Raw genomic sequence first — 7785 nt, 5'->3', positions numbered from 1 at the left:
CTGAAGGAAGAGATGGCTACTTTCCCCTTCTGCTGCCCACTAGCCGGACCCATCTACCTTGTCCTCACAGGCAGACGTATATATGAGCAGAGACAGCCAGAAGAGGTGACATCCAGAGGCCCCTCTGCTTCTGCAATTTGATGTCTCCTGTCTGAAGTTCAGGCACTGTGCCACCCTTCTGGGCAGCTGTAGCTGGCAGGGGGCTGCCAACTGGGGGAGATTCCAGGCTTCTGAAACAAGGGTTCAGGGGTGATGGGGAGGATTAAAGGAGTGGGAAGGGGCTTTGGCAAAAGAAAGCTTGAGTCAATATCTTTAGGAAGACTGGGTTTCATCTTTCCTTCTTTTGTCCACCTCTTTTCTGCACGATTCAGGTGAGAAATTAGTGCTAGGACCTGGGATGGGCTCAGAGACCATTGGGAAGGCAAAAATCATGCTGGCTTTATAGCTAGACCCATCTGCTTTCAAATCCTGGCTCTGTCACTTCTCAGCTATGTGAGTTTGGGGAAGTGATTCAATCTCCTTGAGCCTCATTCAGTTTCCTCCTCTGTAGCGTAGAGGCATTGGTAACTACATTTCAGGGCACCTGGGAGGCTCAGTAGGTTAAGCATCCAACTCGGTTTCGGCTCAGGTCCTGACCTCATGGGTCATGAGACTGAGCCCCCCGCCAGGTTCTGTACTCAGTGGGAGTTTGTTTGGATATTCTCTCCCTCTGCCCTTTCTCCACTCGCTCCCTCTCTTTCTCAAACAAATGAATAAATAAATAAATAAGTAAATGAGTCTTTTTAGAAAATCGATTTTTCAGGGCTATTGAAGATTGAGAAAAATTAATGTATGATGTCTAGCACATGGTAGTTGCTTAACAAATGGTAATTTTAAAGATGTCTTCATTTATCTTGATAGTCTGATAGTGGCTCCCAAAGATATGTCCACCTCTTAATCCCTGGAACCTGTGAATTTTACCTTATCTGGAAAAAAAAAAAAAAGATCTTTGTGGATGTGATTAAAAATCTTGAGATGCAGAGATTATCCTGGATCATCTGGGTGGGCTTTCAATGCTACCACAAGTGTCCTTATAAGAGAGAGGGCAAGGCAGGTTATACAGACAAGAGAAGAATAGAAGGTGATGTAAAGACAGAGGTAGAAATTGGGAGTGAGGCAGTTACAAGCATCAAAAAAAAAAAAAAAAGAAAAAAAAAAAGCCAACAGCCACTAGAAGCTGAAAGAACAAATTCTCCTTTAGGGCCCGAGAGAGAGCACAGTCTTGCTGACACCTTGATTTTCACCCATTGAAACTGATGTTGAACTCCTGGCTTCCAGAAATGTAAGAGAATAAATTTCTTTCTTTCTTTTTTTTTTAAACAACCAAGTTTGTGATGATTTGTTACAGCAGCCTTGGAAAACTAAGACATTTACACTGGAGATTCCGTCTTGAACTAAACCCAGTACCTTCCCTCTATGAGTTCACAGTCTAATGGGAAATGAGAGAAGTAAACAGTGCATAGGGATGCCCAGAGGTGGAAGAGGAAGGTAGGTAGGGCTGTTAGAGTTGGAGAAGGGGCTAGCCAGGGTAGAGGCTAAAGCAGGAATGCCATTCCAAGGAGAGGAAACCCTGTGGGTAAGAGAGTGGGAGAGAATATTGTCTTCAGGAGACTGTCCACGTTTGGGATGGCGGGTGCATGAGCATGAAGGGCATGGCATTGCAGGACTGGTGAGGTAAGTGGCACGGGCAAGAGGGCCAAGTAGTTTCCACCCCAGAATGGAATCAACCCTCCAACTCATGCAGCATTGGGCCCCAAATCAGAAAACCCGAGACTGTCAGTACTGGTCAGAGGCCTTAGGACCATCCAGGCCAGTCCTCCCATTTCACACACAGGGAAATTGAGGCCCATAGAAAATGAGTGCATCCAGGGAATAAGCTACAAGATGGCTGCACTCTGGCCTCTCTTTTGAGCCTGGGTATTCCATGTCTTTGGGTCTCAGAGATGCTGCCTGGTGGCCCCTCTGTAGCCCACATCCAAAAACACAGTGGTCTCTAAACAAAGAGGGAGTGCTTTGCATATTATTTGCATGTTGCTAATTAGATGAGAGAGGCAGACTCACTTAGCCTCCTCCCTTCATGTCCCCCTGTCCTATGTCACTCGCATTGAGTTCTTCCTCATCCATCTCTCTCTCTCTCTTTTTAAAGTAGGTTTCATGCCTAGCATGGACCCCAGTGGGGAGCTTGAACTCACGACCCTGAGATCAAGACCTGAACTGAGATCAAGAGTCAGATGTTCAACCAACTGAGCCACCCAGGTGCCCCAGAGCTTTTTCGTCCATCTCTTGACCTCAGCAATTTCTCCCATAATTCTAGCCCAAGCCTTACCCCTCAAGGCCTCTTACCCAGCCCCAGTACAACTCCTATTGTATTAAGTGTTTGATCCAGACTAGAAGAAGTACCTGGTGGGTCTTTGGTATATCTAGTCTGGATGGGGGATCTGGGAGCAGGTTATAGTGGAAAGGGAGGTGGTGGGTGCTCCAGCTTGAAGTGGGGAGCAGGGAGCCCTGCCTCCCTGTAGCCCAGGGGCCATCTGAATGGGGCTATAGGATGAGGGAGGAGGTCCTCCTTGGGGATCTGGTGGGCAGGTGCCAGCTGCATGCCCCAAGGCCTGCCCCAAGCCTCTTGGCTGGCAGCCACACCAATCCGTGAAGGAGCTGGCTTCTTTGAGAGAGGGGGGATTCCTGGGGAAGGTCAGAAAGCATCCCTTGGTCTCGCAGTCTAACATGGGTAAGGCTGAGGTTACCATGAGAATTATTGTGGATCCTCCAATGGGGATAGCACATCCAGATTCTTGCATCTGTCATCAGCCCAGCTCAGAAAATTGTGAGGCACTGTGCTAAACAGTATCTCCTTGAGGGTAGGCACTTGACAAATGTTTTCTTTATAACGAGGGGCCACTTGTCTCCTGGAAACAGGTAAGAAGGAAAGGGGGTCACAGAGAGGCACAGATTCTGCCTCTCTCACCTCCCATTAGCCTCCTCTTCTCTCTGAAATCAAGTCTGTGCCCGGTGCTTCTCCCAAATGAGATGTCTGAGCCTGTCATCTGATGGCCACCAGAGAAGGGACCACACTGCAGCCAGGACAGGTGCATAGGATGAGCACAGGTATCCCCAGCCCCTCTCCTGGAAGAGCCACTATGAGGCTCTGTCATCACCGTGGCTGACTCAAGGTAGCTGCCAGGAGCTGGGGAACATTGGTGCATTAGGATTCATGGAAAACCTGGGGCATAGCTCAGGCTAACAACCTGCAGATCAGTGGTCTGGATGTGGGAAGACTGCCCTGCATACGTGAATCATTCTTCTCCATGCATGGGTGATAAGTGAGCGTGTGTGCACGTGCTGCAGGGGGCCTCAGCAAGCATCCTGACCTGCACACACAGCTGTATGCACATATCCGGCGTGTGCAAGTGTATGCTTGCACGTGAGTGTCCTTATGGAGTCCCACCTTCTCTCTTCTCTGCTCTGGGTCTTCTCTTCTTGTTTCCTGGTAAAATGGGAAGAGGGGTAGGAATGTCAGTTTCACCATCCCCAACCCTGCTCCCTTGTGTTGAAGGTCCCTGCCTCCATTTGCCCATGACAGCAACTGGTGGATTTCTTGGTCCGAGCTGAGGGATCACAGCTCCTTATTGGCTTCAATGGCCGTCTTGCATCAATTCCTCTGCCCTGGTAACTCCCTCGTCCCCTAGTGTGTCCCATGCTTCTCCCTCATCTAGTGTCCAAGTCCAGGGGAGAGGCAAGAAGAGGTAGGGTGATGCTACAGGAGTGGGAGTAGGAAGGGTGCATCAGATACTGCTCGATTTTGCCTGGGTCCCTCTGGAGCACTGCTGCTCATTTAAAATTCCGATTTAAAGCTGAGCGGCTCTTTAAATTTCCACATTAGCATGCCGCCCTGATGCCAGGCCAAGATGTTGGGATGGATTTGGCAGGAACGCCTCCAACAGCAGCAAGCAGCAGCATTTGCCAGCAATAAAACAACGCATGAATAAAAGAAGGCCGGCTTGGCGGCAGCAGCAGCCCAGGTAGCCGGGTGAGCCCAGGAGGGGCCCTCATATTTGGGGGCTCAGAAGCATAAAGATCTGTGCAGGGGCATGCGTGAGAATAGGCCTCTGTGGCTGTCTTGACCCCCTCACCCTCAATCTGTGCCTGCAGTGGAATCTGGGGTGAGGGCCCAGACAGGACTGGGGTTTCTCCCCTGTGCCTGTCCCACCTCCCTCCCTCCAGGCTTATCTTCTTCGAGGAGACAGATGTTGCGTTTGATGAGGACATAGGGACTTGGCCCAGAGCCTGAGTTGTCCTACTTCATTAGGGGCCCAAAGAACAGGTGGGGTCAGAGAGAGCAACACTGCCTAAAGTGGCTTCCAGATCCATGACCCCAAGTACCTGGGTGCTGAGGGGTACTGTCAGGACAAGGGACTGGGTGAGGACCGGGTACTGATGCCGAGCTGGGAGGGAGAGATGCTCTGGGACGGGCTGCTGGCTAGAATGGGAAGCGGCCAGGGAGAACAAGGGGCTGCCACCCGTGGCCCAACATTAACTTCTTGCAGATTTGGGTATTTTGTTTGAGGTCAGATGGCAAGGGAAGCAAAGGGGTCAGATAAAGCCCCTGGGGTGAACACTGGGCACCTCCCAGAGGTCATTCTGTCCACTCCCTGCTTCCCAGGGTCCAGAGTATAGCCTCAAAGGACTTGAGGCTGCTGGGTCCTGTGTTCCTCGGATCCGATCACCTGGCTGAGGCTCATCAACATTACCCCGGACGTTTCAAGGAACAAGCAGATTGTCTTGCTCTCACCATCTATCCCTCCCACTTGATCAAACGATCCCCTTCCCTGAAGTCCAGGGGAAGAGGACAGAAGCAAACAAAGGAGTGGCAACAGATGGTCTCTCCAGTCTCAGCTAAGGGAGAAAAGAGGGGTTTTCTGCAGAGCACTCTTTTCCGATGGAACTCCTCTCCTCCAGCTCACGAGTGATTTCAGGCACAAATGGAGAGAAGTTATTGGGACTTTGAATTCTCTCCATTCTTGGAGAAGCTAGAGAGCATACAGGCAGGTCTAGGTGCTAGTAAGGCAGGGGGCCCATATTCTGGAACTTGGTTTATTCCAGTCCTGATGTTTTTGTTTTTTTCCCCAAGGAGAATGAGGTGGCCTGACCTCCCGGGCACCCTGTTCTCTGGTCCACACATTAGGGGTACATCCACTCTGGGGTGAGGATATGGCTAAGAACTGAGGTTAGGCCAGAGTAATGTCCTTTTGTCATTTATTCATTCATTCAACAAATATTTACCAAACAGCTGCTTTATGCTAGGCACTGTGCTGGGCACTGGGAGCACACTGGTGAATATAGACAGACGTGGTCACTGTCTTCGTGGAACTTTCCATCTGGTGGAGGAAATAGGATTATTATTCAAATGACTGCACAAATAAGTGTGAAATCACTGTGCTAAGTGCTCTGAAAGAAGAATATATAGTACCGTGAAAGTATATAATCAGGGGACTTGGCTGAGCCAAAGGAGTTGAGGATGAGCTTGCAAAGGAGACAGAGAAAGAGCAGCCAGAGTGGTAGAAGAATTGGGAGTGAAATCATAGAATCAGAGAAGTTGGTCAACTGTGCTGAGAGATGCTGAGAGCTCATGAGACACCTATTCACCCTGACTCCTCACCTGCTAGTTGTGAGTACAGGTATGGGAAGGCTCTGGCATTGTGCCTGGCTCACAGTTGGTGCTCTGTATAATGTTAGCTCCCTTCTCCCCCTCCCCAAGCTGAGCCTCCCTCCAGGGACCCCAGATTTCTGGAACAAAGGAGCTGCCTAGTCTTAGCCTCCTCAGTCAATTCAGGCCCCAAACCCCAGCCATCCAGTCCTCAGTGAGGGACTCTGTGCGTGCCCCCCGCCCCCCCTCCCGGCCTCTCCTCTACTAGTCCCTTCACATGGAGCCCTATCATTCCCTAATATACTTCCTCCTTTGCATTGGTTTTCCATGAAGACGGGCTGGGGTCTAGGTCTCAGAGAAAGATGTCACTTTGGCTCTGCTTCTGGGCTGAGTCTGAGAAGGGAAGAGCATTGGAATCCTCAGCAGCTCCCCAAAGCTGCCCGGGGTGAATCTCAGTGTCTTAGGTAGGGAGCGGGAGTAGTGGGGAGATGGGAAGGGGGGCTGCTCACCCAAGGCGGCGTACAGCCCAGAGCCTTTTCCATCGCAGACACCCCATCTGTCTCCCACAGAAGGCTCGGGTTGGAGGAGGTGCTGAAAAGGGGGGTATGGAGGGTGAAATTGTACAGTCTGTGATCTAGCATGACGACAGTGAAGGTGCTGACTGGGAGGGGTCAGGGTGGGGTGTCGGCTGGGAGAACTAGAGGTCAGAATCTGGGATTGGAGGTGGGGAAGATGATAGGGATGTTCTGTGCTACTTTCCCTAAAGAGCCCTGTGTTTCTGATTTTGATTTATAGCTCCCCATCTGACTGACCATAGAGCAAAGTATCACACCCCTCTGGCCAAGAAACTATTGGTGTTCCTAGGCCAAGGCAAGGGCTGGATTCATGATGCCCCCCTGCTCCCAGGAGTCAGACCTTTTCCAGACCTTAAAATAATATTTATTTAAATTTGGCAGTTTTCAGAGTGTTTCCTTTCAATATCGCTTTAACTGATCTCACTAAAGTCTAGGGAGGTAAACATTGTTATTCTTGATCTATAGACAAAGCAATGAGCAGTTTTATTTTTATTTTTGTTGGAGAGTATGCATGTGCACAAGCGGGTTGGGGGGTTTGGGGGGGTTGGAGGGAGAGGGAGAATCTTAAGCAGGCTCCATGCCCAGTGTCGAGACCAAAGTGAGGCAATCTCACGATCCTGAGATCATGGCCTGAGCCGAAATTAGAAGTTGGATGCTTAAGCAACTGAGCCACCAGGTGCCCCAACAAGGAGTTTAAGAGATTAAGTGAATAACTTGGATCACAGGAGAATAAGGAGAGGGGGCCCTAATCCAGGTGTTCCGACATGCACCACTAGGCTATACTTATACCTTCCTTGCTCCTCATTTTTGGTGATACTCTATATCCCCCACTGCTGGGTCAGTTGGGGTTCTCTAGTAGATAACTCAGAAGAATTCCTTCCCTGTGACTGACAAACTTTGGGAGAGACCTAGGCCTGGTGGACATAAATTTATACAGCCCTCACTCTTGGAAACCAACTTCTAGACACTAGGAAACTGGACATCTCCAGAGGGATGGGCCTCTCACATAAATATGAGGAGACTCTAGACAGGAAAAGGGGGCAAGGTGGGGGGGAGGACTGAAAAGTGCCAGCCCAGTTAGTTGTTCTGTTAGGGTCCACTCCAGGTCCTAAGTGGACACTTGGGAATCCCTACGGACATCCCCTCCCCACATTCCAAGTTCTAAATACTTCCCCCCGACCCTGCCTATTTTTTTTTTTTTAGATTTTATTTATTTATTTGACAGACAGAGATCACAAGTAGGCAGAGAGGCAGGCAGAGAGAGGAGGAAGCAGGCTCCCCGCCCAGCAGAGAGCCCGATGTGGGGCTCGATCCCAGGACCCTGGGATCATGACCTGAGCTGAAGGCAGAGGCTTTAACCCGCTGAGCCACCCGGGCGCCCCCACCCTGCCTATATTTAAGAGAATATGATTCTACGGCTTCCCTACCTACTCCAGTCCTTTCTCCCACTCTTCCCTGTTTGGAAGTTCTTCCTCGGATGTAACTTTTTTCCTTCAGGCTGCAGCTTAATCCCTCTAGAATCCCTCT

General features: G+C 50.1%; 1 protein-coding gene across 5 annotated transcripts in view; it reads right to left on the bottom strand.

Moving 5' to 3' along the window:
• Positions 1–781: 781 nt before the first annotated feature.
• CDK12 (cyclin dependent kinase 12) overlaps positions 782–7785 on the bottom strand; it is an 83282-nt gene continuing 76278 nt past the window's right edge. For 2 of the 5 annotated variants that reach the window (XM_032871496.1, XM_032871491.1), the window contains exons 18-19: positions 5320–5414; positions 1201–3523 (exon numbers count right to left, since the gene is read on the bottom strand). The gene's annotated coding sequence lies outside the window, so the exon portion shown is untranslated. Of the gene's footprint in view, positions 966–1200; positions 3524–5319; positions 5415–5987; positions 6275–7785 lie in introns of those variants that run through there. The other 3 variants (XM_032871493.1, XM_032871494.1, XM_032871492.1) reach the window with 3 other exon arrangements.

Source organism: Lontra canadensis, unplaced genomic scaffold (genome assembly GCF_010015895.1).
Source record: "Lontra canadensis isolate GAN:19392208 unplaced genomic scaffold, GSC_riverotter_1.0 scaffold43, whole genome shotgun sequence".
Classification (NCBI taxonomy): Eukaryota; Metazoa; Chordata; class Mammalia; order Carnivora; family Mustelidae; genus Lontra; species Lontra canadensis.
Note: the sequence above shows the minus strand (reverse complement) of the source record. Positions and strands in the feature narration are given on the sequence as shown.